General features: G+C 46.4%; 1 protein-coding gene across 1 annotated transcript in view; it reads right to left on the bottom strand.

Annotated features, from left to right (window-relative positions):
* LOXL2 (lysyl oxidase like 2) overlaps window positions 1–20,034 on the bottom strand; it is a 144,482-nt gene extending 124,448 nt beyond the window's left edge. The window contains exon 1 of the mRNA XM_021001120.2: window positions 19,755–20,034. The gene's annotated coding sequence lies outside the window, so the exon portion shown is untranslated. The remainder of the gene's footprint in view (window positions 1–19,754) is intronic.
* Between the last annotated feature and the right edge of the window lie 537 nt (window positions 20,035–20,571).

Genomic DNA, 20,571 nt, shown 5'->3' with positions numbered 1-20,571 from the left:
TGTGAATACTGATAATTAGATACAAAGTTACACAAAGTGATTCAAGAGGGAAATAACTGGGGGAATCAGAAGAGGTTTGCAGTAGGAGGTGCTATTTGTGCTTTGAAGAGACTACACCTCGTAAGAGGTACAGGTGAATAAGGACGTATTCTAGATGTGAGGTATTCAAAGACACCAAGGCTAGAGATGGAATTTTGTGCTTGACTAGAACAGAGAGTGTGTGAAGAGGATAATATGAAATAAGAAAAGTGGGTGAGAAGTACATTGCAATGACCTTAAACTCCAGTCTGAAGAATTTGTTTTCTATCCTAAAGACAATAGGGAGATTTTTGAGAAAGGGAAAAACATGGTGAGATTTATATTTTGGGAATATCCATTTGATGGATATAACTCCATCAATTACTATAACACTTTACATTCATATAGCACATTACTTATATCTAACATACCATGGACAGCCCTGTGAGGTCAGCATGATCTCCAATTTACAGCACAGGAAAGTGAAGTGATTTGTCTGAGCTCTGTATCCAGATGGCATGGGTCAGAGCCAAAGCTGAGAATCCAGGTCTCCTAACTCATCTTATCTCATGTCTCTCAGTACCAGATACAATGCTTTGCATACAGCAGGCACTTAATAAAGGAGCACTAGCTCTGGAGTCAGGACATCTAGGTGGTACAGTGAATAGACTGTGGGACCTAGAGTCAGGAAGACTTATCTTTCTGGGTTCAAATCCAGACACTTGCTAGCTGTGTGACCCTGGGCAAGTCACTTAACCCTGTTTGCCTCAATTTCCTCATCTGTAAAATAAGCTAGAGAAGGAAATGGTAAACCACCCCAGGTATCTTGGCCAAGAGAGCTCCAAATGGGGTCACAAATAGTCAGGCATAACTGAAATGACTGGACAACCACAAAAACGAGTCAGAGGGCTTGAGTTTGAAACCAGACCATACTACTCCCCTCCCTGGGTCAGAATATTCTCATTTGTAAAATGAAAGAGTGGGATGAGATGGCTGCTGAGGCCTCAGCTCCAAATCTGATTTAATATAGTGTTTGGTGCACATTACCTCACTAAAGCCTTACAATAATCCTGTGATGAAGGCACTATAGATATGGTTATTCCCATTTTTCAGATGAGGAGACTAATGATTCTCATATCCATTGATCAAGTCTTGACCTCTCTGCTGATGCCCGTATCTCCAACTGCCTATTAAATATCTCAAGCTGCATGTCTCGTAGACTTTAAGGTCAACATGTTCAAAACTGAACTCAGCATCTTTCCCCTGAGACCTCCTGTCTTCCAAACTGCCTTCTTACCATTGAGGACACCACCGTCTTCCCAGTCCTTTAGGCTTGCAGCCTAGGTGTTATCTTCAATTCCTCTTGCTCTCACCCTCCACCTTCAATCTGTGGCCAAGGCCTATGAATTTTACCTCTGTCACATGTCTTGCATATGGCTCCTTCTGTCCCTGGCACTGTTACCACCCTGGCACGGGTCCTCATCACCTCATGCCTGGCTGAGGGTAATAGCCTAGGGTTAGTCCTCTGCCACACATCTCTCCTCCCTCCAATCCATCGTCCACTCAACTGCCAAGGTTACCTTCCTAAAGCAGAAGTCTTACCATGTCACCTCCCTCCTCAATAAACTCCTGTAGCTCCCTATGACTTCCAGGATCAAATAGAAAATTCCCTGTTAAACATTCAAAGTCCTTCATAACTTAGTCCCCCACCTTGACAGCATTAGAGTCTTCTTACACAAGCCCCCACCTTCTAAACACACACACACACACCCTCTGCAACCCAGTGGTAACTAGTCTCCTTGCTGGCCCTTGTACTCAGTAAGTCTACCTCCCACCTACATGTGTTTCCACTGGCTGTCCCCCATGCCTGGAATGCTCTCCTCATCTCTGCCTCCTACCTTCCCTGGCTTCCTTCAAGTCCCAAATAAAATTCTATCTTCACCAGGAAGCTTTTCCTGATCCCTCTTAATTCTGGTGCCTTCCCTCTGCTGATCATTCCCCCTTTATCTTGTATATATTCTTCATACTCAGCTGTTTGCATGTTGTCTCCCTTATTAGACTGAGCTCCTTGAGAGAAGGGACTGTCTTCTGCCTTTATATCTCCACCACTTGGCACAAGGTCTAGCACACAGTAGGTGCTTAATAAATGCTTATTGGCTAAGACTGAGGCCCAGAAAGGCTGAATGACCTGCCTATTATCGCCAGTGTCAAAGGGAGAATTCGAACCTGAGTCTTCCTGATTCTGTATCCAGTACTTAAACCACTAAGCTAAGACTGCCCATCTTTGTTGTACTGGTGACTCATTGCAGCTCCCTCAGAGTCAGTGGGATGTATGTGTAAAGCATCAGATTACAGCAATCAAAATAGTTCCTGGTTTTCCTCAGAGCATGAGACCTTTTCCAAACTCCCAGTTCCAAAGAATTTCAACCCATTTGATCTACCCCTATTAGCAGCTTCCCTCTTTCAGTCTGACAACCAGTCGCCTACTGGAATGGAGGATACATCCCAGCAAATGCTGTTTGGAGCAGGGAATTCTGCAGCTTGAAAACCAGCCCAGAATGTCTACTCCACACCCTGCCCCACTGCTCTCCCCAGTGCCCTTCCAAGTCTGCCCAACTTCAGTTTTATACTGAAAGCACCTTTCTGCTCTTTCTTCTGCCTGCTCCATAGAATCCCTGGCTTCCTGCAAATACAGCTCAGGTCCTGCCCTTTCTTCTCCCCCCAGTTATTACCTTTCTCTCTCTCTCTCTCTCCTGAAATTTCTTTGTATTTGCTTTGCATATACTTCATATTAATTTACTTTTGTCTCATGGATTTTATGGCTGAAAATGGGGGGGGGGGAAGAACAGCAAACTGGCCTCATCTCAAATATATAGAGAACTTCGTCAAATTTGTAAGAACATGAGTCATTTGACAGTTGGTAAATGGTGAAAGGATATGAACAAACAAAGCAGTTTTTGGAGGAAGAAATGAAAGATACATATAATTATATGAAAAAATGCTCTAAATCATTATTGATTAGAGAAATGCAAATTAAAACAACTTTGAGATACCATCTCCCTTGTCAGATTGGCTAAAATGATAGAAGTGGAAAACAATAAATGTTGAAGGAGATGTGGAAAAATTGGGACACTAATACACTGTTGGTAGAACTGTGACTTAATCCAACCATTTTGGAAAGCAGTCTAGAATCATGTCCCAAGAGTTACAAAACTATGTATGCCTTTTGACCCAGTAATGCCACTATTAGGTCTATTTCCCAAGGTGATCAGGGAAAAAGGATAAGAACCTATGTGTTCTAAAATATTTGTAGAAGTTCTCTTTGTGCTAGCAAAGAACTGGAAATTGAAGGGATGTCCATCAATTGGGGAATGGCTGAGTAACTTGTAATATATGATTGTGATGGAACACTACTCTGCTGTAAGAAATTATGAGCAGTTTGATTTTAGGAAAACATGGAAAGATTTGCAAGAAGTAATGAAGAGTGCAATGAGCGTAACCAAGAGAATGTTGTGCACAGTAGCAGCCATATTATTTAGAGTAAATGTGAATGACCAAGCTATTCTGAGTTATGTGGACAGTCAAATCAATTACAAAGGATCTATGAAGGAAGATGTTATCCGTCTCCTGATAAAGAACTGATAATAGAACTATATATTGTATGGTTTCATATGCATATATGTAGATATACACACACATATACACATATGTGTGTGTGTTAAATGTTGGCCTTCTCTAGTGCAGGGTTAGAGTAAGGGAGGGAAATATCTTGGAACTCAAATATAACAAAAAATAAAATATATATATATATATATACACACATATATATATATATATATATATATATATATATATATATATATATTAAAAGAACAGTAAGCAAAAGAAAAATGGAAAAGATCTGCGAACTTATTATAACAAACTAGGGCACTGGACCTTCAGCCTAGGTCAAATACTGACTCAGACATTTACAAGTCACATGACTTCAGGTGAGTCACAATGTGCACAAATGTCCCACTTCCTCATCTGTAACATGAAAGGGTCATACTGGATGGCCTTCAAGGTTTCTTTTGGCTCTAAATTTATGATCTTGTGACAAGGGAACCACCACACTTGAATATTAACAACACAATTCTGGATATGCTTATGGAAGCAAGGTAGGGTAGAAATGGTATTGAAAAGAACAAAGATGGTGCAGTGGATAGAGCATCGGCCCTGAAGTCAGGAGGACATGAGTTCAAATACAGCCTCAGACCAAACACTTGACACTTACTAGCTGTATGATCCTGGGCAAGTCACTTAACCACAACTGCCTAAAAATTTTTTAAATTTTTTTAAAAAAGAACAAAGATGGGAAAATAAGCTGATTTGAATCCATTGTTTCTAGAGGAGACTGGCACTAGAGGTGACACAATTGTGAGGACACTGAGTTACCACTATTCAAGCATCTGAAAAAGATTGTTCTTTTATATTCCATGAAATTCTCCATGTATTTCTAAGCCAGATATGAGCTAATCATATAGAAGACAGGGGGTGGGGGTGGGGGGAGAAATTTTGGAATTTATTAATACCCAAAAAGACAACCGAGAGAATATCAATGATGGCTAGCTTTGATGCCCACTCTTTGAGCTACACCAACTATTGAGGGCCATCTGTAAACAAGTCGAGGGCATCCTCAGTAAGAGTGTCAGTAGGAAAAAAGCAGATTTCCACAATAAATATTCAATAATGGACCACAACTTTACCATTTCACCACTGACAAAAAGATATAGAGAACTCAGAGATCTCTCTGTGCTTATGGTTGATTGATTTCCAAAAAGTTATCTAATTATGTAGGTTAAACAAAATGCCATCTTATAAGCTCCCATCAGGTGTCTCCCATCAGGACCATTCACCATTCTTTGAGAGATGTAACAATGGAAATAATCCTGCTCTGACAGTAACATCAGATGAGGCATAAAATTGAGAAATGGAAACTGGCCAAGATTACCGGCCGCTACACCAGAGATATAGCGCAGTCCTTGTTGAAAAGGGCCTCCCTGTGGATGGTGGGGTTTTCCAGAGGCTTCTGTCCTTGGATAACATGGTGATGATCTTATCAAACCCTAGAGCTTTTCAGGGGAGAGCCATTATCACTCAAAAGAGTTTGGCTTAGGGGCAGCTATGTGGGGCAGTGGATAGAGCTCCAGCCTTGGAGTCAGGAGGACCAGAGTTCAAATCTGACCTCAGACACTTGACACTTACTAACTGTATGACCCTGGGCAAAGCACTTAACCCCAATTACCTCACAAAAAAAAGTTTGGCTTGTCCATCAACACAGGAAAGACCAAGTGGATAAAGATTATCTACTACCTATTTTCCAAATGAAAAATAGTCAAAGGATATGAATAGGCAGTGTTCAAAGAAGAAATCCAAGCCATGTGGGAAAAAATGTCCCACATCACTAATAATTAGAGAAATGTGAATTAAAGCAACTCTTCCGCCTTGTACCACTATATAATCAATGAAGAACTCAGAAGAAAAACAGGAGTAAACTACATCATCATGGGCTTTAGAATAGAAAGAGAAGTTGGGCTGGTCATATGATGAGGGCAAGCGATGACAAGTAGCCAGCCAAAGCTTGCCACTGTGTGCTTCTGATGTCAGAAGAAAGCAAAGAAGGCCTCCACCATATTGGGTGGACCTCTTGGGGTGAGCTTGTGGGAGGACATGAATGAGAGTCACACAGGATGGGCTGCAATCTATATCACTGGAGGGAATTTCCAGTTGGTGAGATCACAGACCCATTGATGAATTGGAGGATACTTTGTATCTGCTTGTCTGTATGCATTTTGTTCACACCCCCTCCAGTAACAACAACAACAACAAAAACAGTAATAATAATACCTAATGTTTATATAGCACCTATCTTGTGCCGGGCACTGGGCTAAGCACTTTACAAATGTTATTTCATCTGCATAACAGACCTAGGAAGAAGGTGCTTGAAAAAATGAAGGCAGACCAAAGTGAAGTGACTTGCCCAGGGTCACACAGCTAGTAAGTGTCTGAGTCTGAATTTGAACTCAGGTCTTCCTGACCCCAGATCCACTGAGCCACCTAACTGAATGTAGAATGTAAGCTTTAGGGCAGTGGTAGCCTCCTATTTGCATTATATCCTCAGCACTGACCTAGCGCCTAGCACAGAGTGAAAACTAAATTCTTCAATTCTCTCCTGCTGCAGGCCACATGGAGCCTGTGGGGACAGGGTGATGGGTGTGGGATGCACAGTGTTTATAGCAACCAACACAACCTCATCTATTACAAAAGTTGTTGAACAGAAACATTCTGGAAACCCACATCCTCCTTCACCCCCAACCCCCAATGAGATCACATTTCTAGCAAAGATGGACATCACAGCTGCAAAGGAAGATCCTGAGGACAAGGCGAACCCAACATGAAGGTGGGGGAATGGAAGGGGTCAAATCAGCACATTCCTCCTTGCGTTCTCTACTCCAGGCAAAATGGACCACCTCCTAAAGTCAGCTCAAATGTCACATCCTCCGAAAGCCCTACCTGGTCCCACTGGTCAGTGCTTTGGACCTCACCCAGACTTTTTTGTAATTGTCTAATTCTTTAGAAGGGACCTTAGAGGTCATCGAGTGAAACCCATTCATTTGACAAAAGGAGAAACTGAGGCCCAAAGAACAAACATGACTTGCCCAAGGTAACAGGAGTATTAAGTAGGGGAACTGGGATTAAAATGCAGTTTTTCTCACTTGAAATCAAGGGCTCTTGCTTAGCATGTAATTCTATGTATCAATAGAGCTAAAAAATATCCTGTATTTGGAGTCAGAGTACCAGGGTTCAAATCTTTATTCAGCTACTTCTGCTACTTATTACCTGTATGACTTCGGGCAAGTCATCTTTTCTTTTTTTCCCCCAATAATCAATAACCATTTATTAAGCACCTATGTGCCAGTGTTTTATCTCTCTAGGCTTCAGTTTCCTCACCTATAAAATGAGGGGGGTTAGATTAGATGACATCTGATATCCCTTCCAGTTCTAAATCCTTATAATCCTAGCTTTGTGCCCCAATCCCTTCAGGCTGTAAATCCCCTGAGGGCAGGGATAGTCTTATCTAAACTTTATTTGTTCCCTCCCATTTAGGACCGCAGTCCATATACATTAGGTTCTTCATAAATGTATACTGTGTTAGGTTATATTGCTCTGATGGAATAAATTGTATCTTTCATTGTATCTTGGCATCACTCCCTGCTTGAAACACTTCAGCACAAATGGCAGGGCCCTCTCAGGGAGGCAGCGTGCTCCGGACAAGTTAAATCAGCACCTGGACCAGCACCTCCCTTCAGACACCGATAGAGAGAGTCTAGGACCTTGAACCCAAGAGGCTTGAGATCATCAGTACCCTTCAAACAGACAGCCAGCCCTGCTTCCAACCCAATCGTGGAGTGCATCAGTCACTGCAGAAGGGCACCTTCCTTGCCACCACCAGCACCAACTGCCATCCTGGGGGCAGGTAAGCCAGAGCCCCAGGATCGGCAGCCCTGCTGTAGCCCAGCCCCTACGCAATCCCCCAGGAGGTAACTCTCATAGAGATGCAGCCTGGCAATTCTCCTGAAAATGCTGTGGCCACAGCTACTGAAGACCCAGAAAAGACAGTCATTGGTCTGTCAAGCGATGCAACATCAGAAAAAGACATGGCTTTATCAGTGGGGGTGACATTAAAGCAGAGACGCTGCTGCTACACCCTCAGAACCAGGATTCCTTTCCATCTGATGTGCAGCTGAAACCTTCCCAATGGGTTGTCTCCACCATCAGACTGTGAGCTCCTCCAGAGGTCTGTCTTGCTTTTCTGTTTGTATCCTCAGCAATAAGCACCTAGCAGGTGCTTAATAAAGGTTTCATTCATTCATTTGCTCCCTATTGCCAAACTGCTCTGTCTAGCACTTCAAACCCCCCATGATCTGGCTCCCTCCTATTCTTCAGGCTGATTACCCTACATGCCCCCTCCTTACACACTCTAGGTTCCAGCCAAATTGGCCTCCGAGCTGCTCCTAACACAATATTCCACCTCCCATCACCACTCTTTTACCCAGGCAGTGTCCTATGCTTGCAATACACTCCTTCCCCTCTGCTTCTTAGATCCCCTAGGCTCTTTGCCATAGCTGCTAGTATCCCTCAAAATCACTTTGTGACTATCTTGTATTTACTTGTCTGTGTCCATAACAACGCTATTATAGTAACACTAGAGAGAGGCAGTGTGGCTTAGTGGCTAGAGGGGGACAGCCCTGATTGCATATAAGCTCTTTGAGAAAAAAGATTGGTTCCTTCTTAACTCAGTCTCAACAGCACCTAGCCTACAGTAGGTGCTCACTAAATGCTTGTTGAAGAAATGATGGCTGTATGACAGATTAGATAGATGAATAGATAATAGATTTTTGTGGTTCAATTGCTTTTCAGTTGTGTCTAACTCTCTGTGACCTCATTTGGAGTTTTCTTGGCAAAAACACTGGAGTAGTTTGCCATTTCCTCCTCCAGCTCATTTTACAGATGAGGAAACGGAAGCAAACAGAGATAAGTGACTTGCCCAGGATCACACAGTTAATAAGTATCTGAGGCCAGTATTGAACTCATAAAGATGAGTTTCCTAACTCCAGGTCCAGTGCTCTATCCACTGCACCACCTAGCTGCTGATAGGTAGATAGATAGATAGATAGATAGATAGATAGATAGATAGATAGATAGATAGATAGATGAATTGTTCAATTTAGATATTAGTGCGGAAATTGAGTCTATGAAAGCATATTGACAATGTATAGTCTGAGCGAGTTCTCTGTGGGTGCTGAGAGTTCGCCCTTTGGTGACACTGTCCATTAAGAACTTGGACCTAGTCTTCTCGGTTTCAAGGCTGTCCCCCTCTATCCATTAAGCCCCACTGTCTCTCTATGCTGTTACTATAATAGCATTGTTATTATAATCACACCCTGTAGAAAAGGTAGGAAACAACACCACCACACTAGTTGAATAACTTCATTTATAACATGTCTCACCGTGCCTCACTGCTCCTATAATATTATTTAGCCTGATGCCCTGTATTCAGAGGCAGCTAGGTGGCCTAGTAGAGAGAGCACTGGACCTGCAGTTAGGGAGACATGAGTTCAAATCCTGCTGGAGAAGCCTAAAAAAGTCACTCAATCACTGTCTGCCTCAGTTTCCTCATCTGTAAAATAAGATAAAAATGGCACTTACCTCCCAGGGTTGTTGATATTTATAAATGCTTTGCAAACTTAATAGCACTATACAAATGCTATTAATATTAATGATACCAGTTGGAGAGTACCTGTACCTGGCAAACATTGAACACAAGGAATGCCAGGTGTTCTGCCCTGACCATGTAGGACTCTGTGTCAGAAAGATCCGAATTCAAATCCTACTTCTAACACTTGCTGGCTGGGCCTCAGTTTCCTCATTTGTAAAATGAGGGGGTTAAATTAGATGACCCTTAAGATCCTTGCTGGTTTTAAATCTAAAATTCTGTCATCCCTCAGTTGTCTCCAGACCAGGATAACTGAGCATGAGTCGGCTTCCCTAGTTCAGGGCAGCTTCTTAATGGAAAATCCAGAGGCATACTCCAACAAACCAAACACTAAGACCTGCCTCCCCTGGGTGTGATCAGAATCTGACCCCGAGTTCTCCCCCTTCCAGCCCAGCTGAGGAGGCCCCCGGCACCCGCACAGGCTCTCCCTGGGGTGAACAAAAGAAACCCGAGCTGCCTGCGAGGCTGAACTTAGGGGTGGCTCGTTCTTCAGCTCCCTGACCCTGCCATGGTCCTCTTGATCATTCAAGCAAAGAACACGTGGGTTAGGATCCCTACACGTGTAGGAGGGGCAGGGGAGGGAGAGGAAAAAACGAGGAGGAGGGAAAGCAGAGAGAGGGAATGAGGAGGATAAAGGGAGAAGGAGGGGGATAGAGGGCTGCATACTTTCCACATGATGCAATGCCAGGAAGCAGTGGGAAAGCCCAGGGACTCTGCCCTCCCTGATATGCTCTCCCTGAGTTATTGAAACTCATGGGGGGAGCAGATCTCAACACCCATGCTCTCAGGCAGGCAGCAGCTTCCCTGATGCTTATGAGCACCTGAGGTCATCCTTTCCAACCCAAAACTGGTTAGCAAAGCCAGTTCCAGCTCATACCTGCCATTCGTCCACCCATCCACCCATCCAGCTATCTATCTATGTATTTATCTGTCTATCTGTCTGTCTGTCGTCTATCTGCTCTCTTTCTATCTCTCTGTCTCTTTGTGTCTCTGTCTACAAAGAGAGCAAGATCAGAGATACACAAACCGGGGTGGAGGGGGGATGAGGAAGTATTAGCTCTCTCAATACCTCCTTTTGTCAGTAGCTTCCATGGCTATTAGCTCCCCAGGGTCCCATGGCTATTAGCTCCCCAGGGTCCCATGGTTATTAGCTCCCCATGGTGCCATGGCTCCTCTGGGTTCCATTACCTTCCATCCAACAAGCATTAAGAATTTACTCTGTTCCAAGTTATGCGCTAGGTGCCAGAAATACAGGGGAAAAAGCAAAACCTTCTCTGCTTTGAAGTAGCTCCCATTCTAACGGCTCCACACACCCTGTCCATTGAGAAGTAGATCTGGAACGATTACCAAGCAAATATAAAGCAGTGGGGGAGGACAGCAGGTGGCCCTAAGGAGGGAAGGGATTCCTAACCTCAGGTCCATGAACTCTTTAAAAAATGTGCTTTGATTGTTGTGTTTCAGTGGAGTTGGTTTCCTTTGTCATGCTATGAATTTTATTTTGTGCCTCTGGGAATGTGATTCTGAGAAGAGGTCTACAGGCTTCACCAGCCTCACTAAGGAGTCGGTTACAGGCAAAAAAGGTGAAGAACTCCTGGCTGGGAGCAATCCACAAAGATCTCCTGGTAGAGGGGACACAAGCTGAGTGCCGAAGGGAGCTGAAGATTCTGAGAAGCTGAGGTCAGGGGAGCACCTTCTAGGCACAGGGGGCAGCAGAGGCAGAGTGGGGAGATGGGATGGCATGGATGGAGAACAGCAAGTGAACCAGTCTGGTGGAATGTGGGAGGGGGGGGCGGTAATGTGTAATCACCCTGAAAACAATAGGCCAGAACCAGGCTGTGAGATTCGGGGAGTGGCCGAACAAGGCTTCCCCTCTTTTCAGTCACCACTGAAGCACCTTGAGGCCAGATTTCTCAATACCTGCAACCCACCTCTCTGCTCCTTTACATCCAGTTCAGTTCAATTCACAGAATTCCAGAGCTGTAAGACACCACGAGAGCCATCTAATCTGGCCTCTACTTGGAGAGTGTGGCCTCCCCAGCAAGAGGGCATGCAGGCTCTCCTTCCAGAGTGCCCACCCCGAGCCCAGCCTCGCTAGGAGTCTGGGAAACACAAATTGTAATTTACCTCCAGGCTCTTGAGGAACATCTCCTCCTCTCAGGACCTCGGCACTACTCTGAGCCTCACCTCATTCTCTGCCTCCTGGAGGGCGTCCTTCCTGATCCCTCTAGTCGCTAGTACTAGCTGCCTCCTCAAATAATCATTTACATATACTTACGGGTTCACCCATTTTGTCTTCCAAGTGCCAGTAGAGTGTAAGCTCCTGGAGGGCAGGGACTACTTTCATTTTGTCCTTATGTGATTGTCTTACACACAATAAACACTTTTTTTTAACAGCCTGTTAAATCGGATTAAGTGAGAATCTCTCCCAACCTTAAAATTTTGCTGAGGGCTGGCTCTGTCTCCCTATAGTCTCAGAAGATCATTGGAAAACAAGTCGCTTCTCCCAGAGAAATCACAGAAGACTCCTTAGTGGACATCGACACCATTTCCTTCATTTCATAGATGAGGAAATTGAGGTCCGTGCAGGGAAAAGTGCTTCTTCAAGCTCAAGGCTAGGACTTAGGGCTTTAAACTCCCTCTCCAGAGCTAACCCACAAGAAAGCACTCCATGGGACTGCCTTAATGTACACATGGCTGCTCAAGCTCTTGAGCCTTGGTTTTCTTTAAGATAACGTGAGTGAAGTTGCTGGGGCCTCTGGGGAGGAGGGAACAGTAAATTGGAAGAAGAGAGAGAAGGAGAAGAAATCGGGGCAGTTTGAAGCTCAGTATGAATGAGTATGAATGAGGCAGAATGTCCAGTAGTCTGTTCTAGTCAGACCATATCTATAGTTCACCTTTGATTGACTCATTTTAGGAAGGAGATTGACAAATTGGAATAAAAATCCTTTCTAAAAGTCTGGCTGATTTATTGACGCCAAGTGATAGTCATGGGGGGAAGACTACTTGCTGGTGAGGACTCGAGAGCTATGGCATTAGAAAAGACTGACCCCAAGTCCTCAGAGATGCCCCTACAGCCTTGATGTGCCATAGCAACAGCCCTCTGAGGACCCAGCCTGCCGGTGAGAGTGGGGGTTGGGGGAGCAGCTTCACAGCAGACACTATACGGATCACATAAAGATAGGGTGAAAGAACGGAGCATGCTTAGCTGGAGAAGTAAAGATTTTAGGGGGCATCTGCCCTGGAGTATTTGGAGGTGCTAGAGGAAGGATGAGACAGGTTCTGTTTAGCTCCAGAGGGCAGAAGCAAATTTAGGCTTAAGGTCAGGAAAAAATGTGCTAACAATCTGAGCTGTTCAGAAGTGGACTGGGCTGTCTGGGGAAGTGGTGAGCTCCCCATCACTGAAAGTCTCCAAGCAAAGGCCAGACAAACATTTGTCAGGGATATAACAGGATCCCTGTTTAGGCGTGGGTTGCAATAGATGGCTTCTGTGTGATTCTATGAACCTCCCTACACTGTCCCCCCCTGCAGTGTGTTATTCTGGGCAAGGCAGCCCAGTCTGGAGCCTTATGCAAGAAGGTTTGTTGCCGATGTACCCAAAGGATTCCATTATTCCATGGTTTTACAAGTAAAAATGCCCACAGTGTAAGAACATAACTTGTGAAATATTGCCAGGAGTCACAGCAGCTCAGGATTAAAATTAATCTGTAGATAATCACATCAATTAATTATTAACCATTATTCATAGCTCTACGGAGCTTTGAAAGGCTGTCACAGGTCAAGGAGTGATTAGACTTTTTCTGCTTGGCCCCAAAGGGCAGAACCAGGAGCAGGGGGCTGGGGGGCAGGAAAATTCAGAGGGGATAGTCCAACAATGATAACAACCCCAAAGCGGGAGAAGCTGCCTTCCCAGGAAGCCCCATACCAGAAGGTCTTCAAGCAAAGGCTAATGAATGAATGGTGCTCATTGACTAGCCCCCAGCATGGGCTCCAGTGACTTGACACAAGCTGAGGTCTGATGGCATTCCTCAGGTGGAAGCTGGAGGCCTTGGTGGGGGAAGGGCTGGGGAAGGGTCCTCCAGAGCAGTTATCTTATACCCTCCCATACAAACGGACACTTTGATATCCAAAGGGCTGGTCCATTCGGCATGGGGCCAAGGAATCCTTCGGAGGGGAGGGGGCTTTCAGGGCATGGTGAGAGAGGGAGCCTGCCCAGACCAAGGTTTTTCACCTCCAAAATGAGGCCTTTGTTAGCTTTAATTGGCTATGACCGATTGGGGTTCTCTCTCGGCTGCCTGAAGCTCCTGCTGGAATCTCTATTTAACAGAAATATTTTCTGGTGGGGTTGATGGGCCGTCCTGGGATTGTGCCTTCAATCACTTGGCTTTACAGGACTCTGGGTCCAGTTATTTTAAAATAACTAAGAAGATAAAAATAGCTCTTTCAGACTCCAAGATAAGAAGACGCTGGTGGGGGGAGGTCATAAAACTGGAAGCATCTCAGAGGCCATTAACTCCATCTCCTATTTTTACCAAGGAGGGACCTGGGATCAAAGAGTTTAAGTGATTTGCCCTGGGTCACACAGCTAGTATGTTTCCAAGGAAGGAAACTCAGGTCATCCTGACTCCAAAGCCTAGTCTGGATCCACTACGATACCATGTTTCTAAAGGTAGAATGTTGAGATGAGTCAGGAAGAGCTGAGTTCGAATCCTGTCTCAGACACTTATTAGCTGTGTGACTATTTGTAAAGCACTTTACACACCTTAAAGAAACGGAGAGCCACATTTTTGCTGTTATCAGCTACACTTTGGAAAAGCTAAAAGATCTGAAAAGCAAAGACTAGAGGAAGACTCTGTAAGCTGAGCTGGTCAGCCTGGGAAGATCTGAACCTCCTCTCAGACTCCCCACTCTGGTAAGGGGGACTGAAGTCCTCTACAAGTTTGCTGAATTGAATTGAATCCCATTGACTCCTCCCAGGTCAGCCTACCCTTAGCCAAAGCCCAGGCATGGCAACGGGTGTGTCAGGCTGCCCTGGAGAATCCAGGAGGAAGACAAAAGAGGGTCTCAGCTTGAAGCCAGAAGTCACAGCTCAAACCCAGAAGACTGCTTATTTTAACATCTGGAGGTGCATTATAGGGGACAAGCAACAAATAAACACATAAAGTTACTGAAGCACTGAAAATTCATTGATCGTTGGATGTGAGAGCAGGGAGGGTATTTTAGAACATGAATAAGGGGGAGGGGGTCTTTAGAACAGAAAATGTCAGAACTGAGAGGGGGGCTAGAACATAAGATATCAGAACTGTGGGTATTGGGGGACCTTAGAACATAGAACACTGCAATTGGCAGACCTTAGAAATCATCTTTTCAAAACCTACTCCCATTTTACAGATGGCAAAACTGAGTTCCAGGGAAAGTGCCCCTGCCTTAGGGTCTCCCAACTCTTCAGAGGGAGAGCAAAGACTTCAAGCCTTCAATATGTTGGGGCACCCAGCCCAAAGGCCTTCCCATGATTCCCACACTGCTCTGAGCTACTTAGAGGCCATTAAAATGCCCCAGGTTAGGACTATGTAGCAGCCATCCTGCACAGAGGGAGGGAAAGAGGAAGGGAGGAAGGAAGGGGGAGGGAGAAGGAAAGAAGGAAGGAAGGAAGGAAGGAAGGAAGGAAGGAAGGAAGGAAGGAAGGAAGGAAGGAAGGAAAGGAGAAAGGGGAAAGGAGAAAGATGGGGAGGGAGAGAGGAAGGAAGGAAAAAAGCATTTATTAAGCACCTACTATGTGCCAAGCACAGTGCTAAGTACTTTACAAACATTTTCTCTTTGAGCCTCACAACAGCTCTGCTGCCATTATTATCCCCATTTTTTTTTATAGCTGTGGAAACTGAGAGGTTCCTTAGGTCATTTGCCCAGGGTCACACAGCTAGTAACAGTTGAGGCCAGATCTGAATTCAGGCTGATAACCTATATAAAGGGCTTTGCCAGGCTCAAAGTACCATATCAACATTGGCTATTACAATTACATATGTTGGGGGTCCAGTTCTGTGATTTTATTAGTGTGGAAATTCTCCATTGGTCCTGAGCAAAGACTGCTGGGGAAGGCTGATGCCTAGGCCACTAAGTTAAGTGACTTAGAGGTTTAGTCAGAGGAAGGGGGAGGGGCACCTAACCTATGAAATGACTAGCCCAAGGTAATTTCATTAGCAGCCTGTGTCCATGGCTGGATCTGCACCCAGGTCCTTAAATCTCCCGGGCTCACTCTCTGCCCTGCCAGGCCCAATAATAATAACCATAATAATCAGCTAGGATAATGACACTACACTCTCTCACCAGGGCATTTGAGGTATCGAATGACATGATGGGTGAGAATGTGCTCTGAAAGCACAGAGGGACAGCTTCATAACTGTGACTTTTCTCCCCATCATGGGGCCAGGCCTCCTGACCCCCCCCCCAATCCACCCAGAATCCTGGCCAGTTCTGCAGTGCAGCCATCTCAGGCTCAGAACTGGGACTTCTGGCCACTGCTATTGGGTCATTTCCTTGGCCAGAGACGAAGCTGACAGCTGGATGAAACCAGAGCCAAACCGAGCCGGCTCTCTGACAAGATTGTTCAGTAACAGGGAGCCCTGGGCTGGGTGGGAGTCAGAGGAACTCTGTTCTAGGCTTGCCTATAAATGTTGAGGGGCATTTGGGTGGTGCAGTGGATAGAGTGCCAGCCTGGGGTAAAGATGACCTGAGTTCAAATCTGGCCTCAGACACTTACTAACTGTGTGACCCTGGACAAGTCACTTAGCCCTGTTTGCCTCAGTTTCTTCATCTGGAAAAGGAAATGGCAAACCACTCTAGTATCTTTGCCAAGAAAACCCGAAATGGGATCACAGAGAGTCAGACACCACTAACAACATAGCTTTTGAGTAAGTCCCCTCAATTTAATTCACAAACATTTATTAACCACCTATTAGGTACAAAACCAGAAGCAGCACAGCATAGGAGAGGGCCGTCTTAAGGAGCCAGGAAGACCTGGGCTTGAGTCCTAACTCTGGACACATACTGGTTTTGTGATTTTGAGCTAGTCATTCAAACTCTGAGACCTAGTTTCTTCATCTGTAAAACGGGGGGATAATAACATCTGTAATCTATCAATCTATAAGCATTTAATAAGCCCCACTACATGCCAGGCACTGTTGGGTGTTAGAGATATAAGATAAAAATCAATCATCCTACAAGCACTTAGTAAGTTCCAGCTGTATACCAGGCACTAGGTTAGGTGCTGGGGAAACAAAGGAAAGAATGAAACAGTCTTTGACCTGAAGGAGGTTATAGTCTATCCATAGTAACTATCTCCTTGAAAGCCATTGTGATGTAGTCAGTGGACAATGGGTGAGCTTTGGAGACTACAATACCTGGGTTCAGGTGTTGCTGCTGACACATTTACCCTTTGAGTGTCTCAGGCCACTCTCTAAGACCGGTCTGGACCAAATTTCTGAATGGGCAAAGTGCTTGGCCTCAGTTTCTTCATAGGTAAAAGAAGGGCTTGACTTAGCTGACTGATAAGATTTTGTCTAGTTCTACTAATCTGAGATGGTCCAAGATATGCTCATCCAGTGACCAAACCCTGTGCCACCTCAAGGGATTGTTAGGAACATGTTCCCAAGAGCTTTCCCAGGGCAAAGTAAGACCGTCATGACCACTCTCCAGGCATCAGAAAGTTCATTTCCTTTGCAAACTTTTTTCTGCCCTGCAAAACTGGTCTAAAGGACCAAGAGCTGGCAAGAGGCTGACATAATCATGGCCAGGGCCCCGCTGGTAAAGAGACTGATGGCAGTGGGTATTGGGTTATCTCCTCTCTAGAACCCACCATGAGGCTCACCCAGTCTGCCAGGGGAAAGAATTTCCCAGTTACTTAAAAGAATGAACACTGAGTCTGGAGTTGGGGGATCGAGCTCTTCTGTATACCAGCCTTCTGACTGCAGGCAAGTCACTGCCTCCTTGTACCTCAGTTTCCTGGTCCATAAAATGGGGATGATAATATTTGTGGGAAAGTACTAAATCTTCAGCTCTATAAAGGTGAGGATAGGCTCTTCTTTAAACTTTGCAAGTCCCCCAGAAGCCATCAAAAGACTGTGCCCTCACACAGTAGGGGCATAATAAAGGTTTGATGAACAAATGAGTGAGTTTGTACAGAGCTGTACAGACTTAACATGTCTGGACCTCAGTTTCTTCATCTGTCAAATGAAGGTGTTAGATTGGATGATCCCTTTTATCTTTAAATCCTATGAATGCACTACTATTAGAAAATCAATTGTACCTAAAATGTACCAGTGGGTTCAGAGGGACCATGGTACCATTCTCTAACCTTCTGGTGTTGAGACCACTTCAGAAGGGCCAAAGGCCCCACCCCACCCCTGGGCTTCCTTAGGCCCCCAGCTCCTGCTGGCCTTTGCAGGACACTAAGAGAATCTTTGGGTCACAGATTTAGAGCGGAAAGGGGCTTCAGAGACCTCCTAATCGGATCCTCCCATTTTACAGATAAGATTGGGGCCCAGAGATGCTGTGTGACCTACCCAAGGTCACACAGAGAGTAAATGACAGTCCCTTCTACAGCTGTGTTTTATATAGCTCTGTACAGTGCATTCATTTGTTCAGCAAGTCTTTATTAAGTACCTACTGTATGCAGACAGAGAACCCTTTGATGAGTATGGGAGATGCTGTTTAAATGGTGTCTCAAGTGGGATTTGAACCCAGACCTTCCTGTCTTGACTCCCATGCCATTTCCCATAGACAATGATGCCTCATGATGCCTCCCGACATGAGTGCCTGTGGCAAAGGAGCTCCCCTGTCCTGAATACCCATAATTCAGGCATCTTCTGCAGTATAGCTGCAGAGGCTCTGACCAGAGAGCCAACCAGTCTTCTTCCCCAACAATAAAGAGGGCCGTTGAAGGTCTCAGTAAACAGTCCCTGAATCCCAGAGTCCCTGAGTAGGAAAGGAGTTCAAAGGTAGCTTGGTCAGCCCTTACCTGAACTCAAATGACCCCAAGTGCATAACCCCAAGGGGTCACTGAGCCTCCCCATTGTCTGCCCTGAGTGCCTGCTCTGAGCCCAGCTTCCATGTCATGGGATACACAGGGGTAACATCCCCCCTCCCCAGCTCATATTCTACTGGGGAAGAGAGGCAGGGAGGGGAGCAAAGCAACACAGGACACTATACAAACATCAGAGTGAATGAGACTGTACAGAACAGACTGAGAGGAACAGTGTGGGCTGGAGTCCCACTAGAGGATATCAGCCTGTAAGTAGCCTTGGAGATCAACTGCTGCCCTTCTTTTAGGAATAAGGGAGCTGACTCACAGACAGGCATTCAGGGGTTAGTGGCAAAGCTGAGACCCTCATCCGGCTCCCCTGATTTCATTTCCCACTACTCCCCAAGGTGTTAGCTTCTGTTTCTCTCCCATACCCCCGATTCCCTCAGTCTGAATTTCCTCTGCTGTTTTCTGGGTTGGGTCCAATAAAGGGATTCACTGGTCCAGAATGAGAGAGAGAGAGAGAGAGAGAGAGAGAGAGAGAGAGAGAGAGAGAGCGAGAGAGAGAGAGCGAGCATGAGAGTGTGTATGTGTGCGCGCGCACACGTGTGCGTGTGCCTGCCTGCCTTCGTGCCCAAGCTTGCCCGAGCCAACTGTCTAGGGTGTGTGCATCTGTGTATACGTGTGACACTGCCCAGGGGGTCAGTGCCAGACCTAGCCCCCAGCAGTCCTGTCCACACGACAGCGGGGAAGGAGCCCCAGATTACGTTAGAATCCACCAACAAGTATTTAACACCCATTAAGTGCCAGGCTCTATGCTGGACAGCGCTAGAGTCACAAAGACAGAAAGGAAAACAGTCCCTGCCCTCAGGGAGCTTACACACGGGAGAGACATCTGCACAGCCAAGAAGATAAATACATATAAGGTAACTACAGGTAATGGGGAGGCGGCGCCTCGCAACTGGGGGCATCAGGAGAGGCTTCGTGGAGGAGGTGGTACTGGAGCCGAGTCTTGAGGGGAACAAGGGATGCTAAGCAGCACAAGTGAGGAGGGATTGCAGAAACAAGGACAGCCTGGGACGTCACCGGTTGTGTGACCCTGGGCAAGTCCCCTTCCTTCCCTGGGGCCTCAGTTTCCTCACCTGTAAAATGAGGGGACTGGGACAGATGTCTTCTGACGTCCCTTCAGGCACTAAATCTTTAGTCTAGACGCCTCTTGTTTCCCCCTTCTGCAAAAGGAGCGCGTTGGGGCAGACTGTCCCTCCTAGGGTCCCTCGTAGCCCTGGCATTCCGTGATTCTAGCAATAACGCACCCTTCCCCGCCCCGCTGCCCCCCTCTCCGGCTCCCCAGCTTCTCCTGCGTCTCCCCCGGGTGGGGCTGTGAGGGGCGAGGGTATGGGCACTTACCCAAGGTTCAGAGGCTTCCTCGGCGCGGGCGCCGCTCTCTGCCCGCCCCTAGAGGCTGCCCTCCTGCCCCGCTGGTTTAGGGACTCCCGCGCTCCCTATGCTCGCGCCCGGTTCCTCGAAGCGCCCAGGGCAGTGGCTGCGGGGGCTGCCGAGGCAGTAGCAGCAGTGTCTGAGTGCTAGCTCCGGGAGCCCCTGGCCCCGCCGGGAAGCTTCTGCTGCCTCGGTGGCTGCCGGTGCTGCCCTGGCTGCCCTAGCGCCCGCGCCCTCCAGCTCCTTTTCACTGGCGCCTCCCAGAAAACCCCTCCCTGGACCCACCCCCTTCCCAGCCCAGGCCCTCCGCCTGGCTGCCCAGTCCCGGCCCCCTTTTGTTCTAACTTCTCTGCTGGGCTGCCCCTCCCCGAGCCCCAGCACAGGCCCTGCAGGAGAGGGGAAAGGGAGGGATTGGGGCGCCCCCTACCCCTTCCCAGCTCCTTCACCCCCAGGGGTCGCAAACCATCACCACTATCTTGCGCTCTGCTGATAAAGACCACAACTCCCATTTCTGATGAGACTTAGAAAGTCCCTTCCTCACCGCTGCTCTGGAAGGGAAGTGCCATCTACCGTCTCCAGGCCTTTGCACTGGCTGTCCGTCATGCTTGGAAAGCACTCCCTCCTCACCTGTACATATTAGAATCTTTAACTCAGGTTAATCCAGTCGCCCTAGCTGTTTCGTTTGTCTTTGTATTCTGCACATAGAACAGGGACCGGCACAGAGGAAGACATGAATAAATGTTTCTTCATTGATAGATTATTCTCATTTTACAGATAAGCAAACGAG

The sequence above is a fragment of the Phascolarctos cinereus genome, unplaced genomic scaffold (assembly GCF_003287225.1).
Source record: "Phascolarctos cinereus isolate Bilbo 61053 unplaced genomic scaffold, phaCin_HiC Scaffold_2;HRSCAF=192, whole genome shotgun sequence".
Taxonomy (NCBI): Eukaryota; Metazoa; Chordata; class Mammalia; order Diprotodontia; family Phascolarctidae; genus Phascolarctos; species Phascolarctos cinereus.
This window is presented reverse-complemented; position numbering and strand designations above follow the sequence as displayed.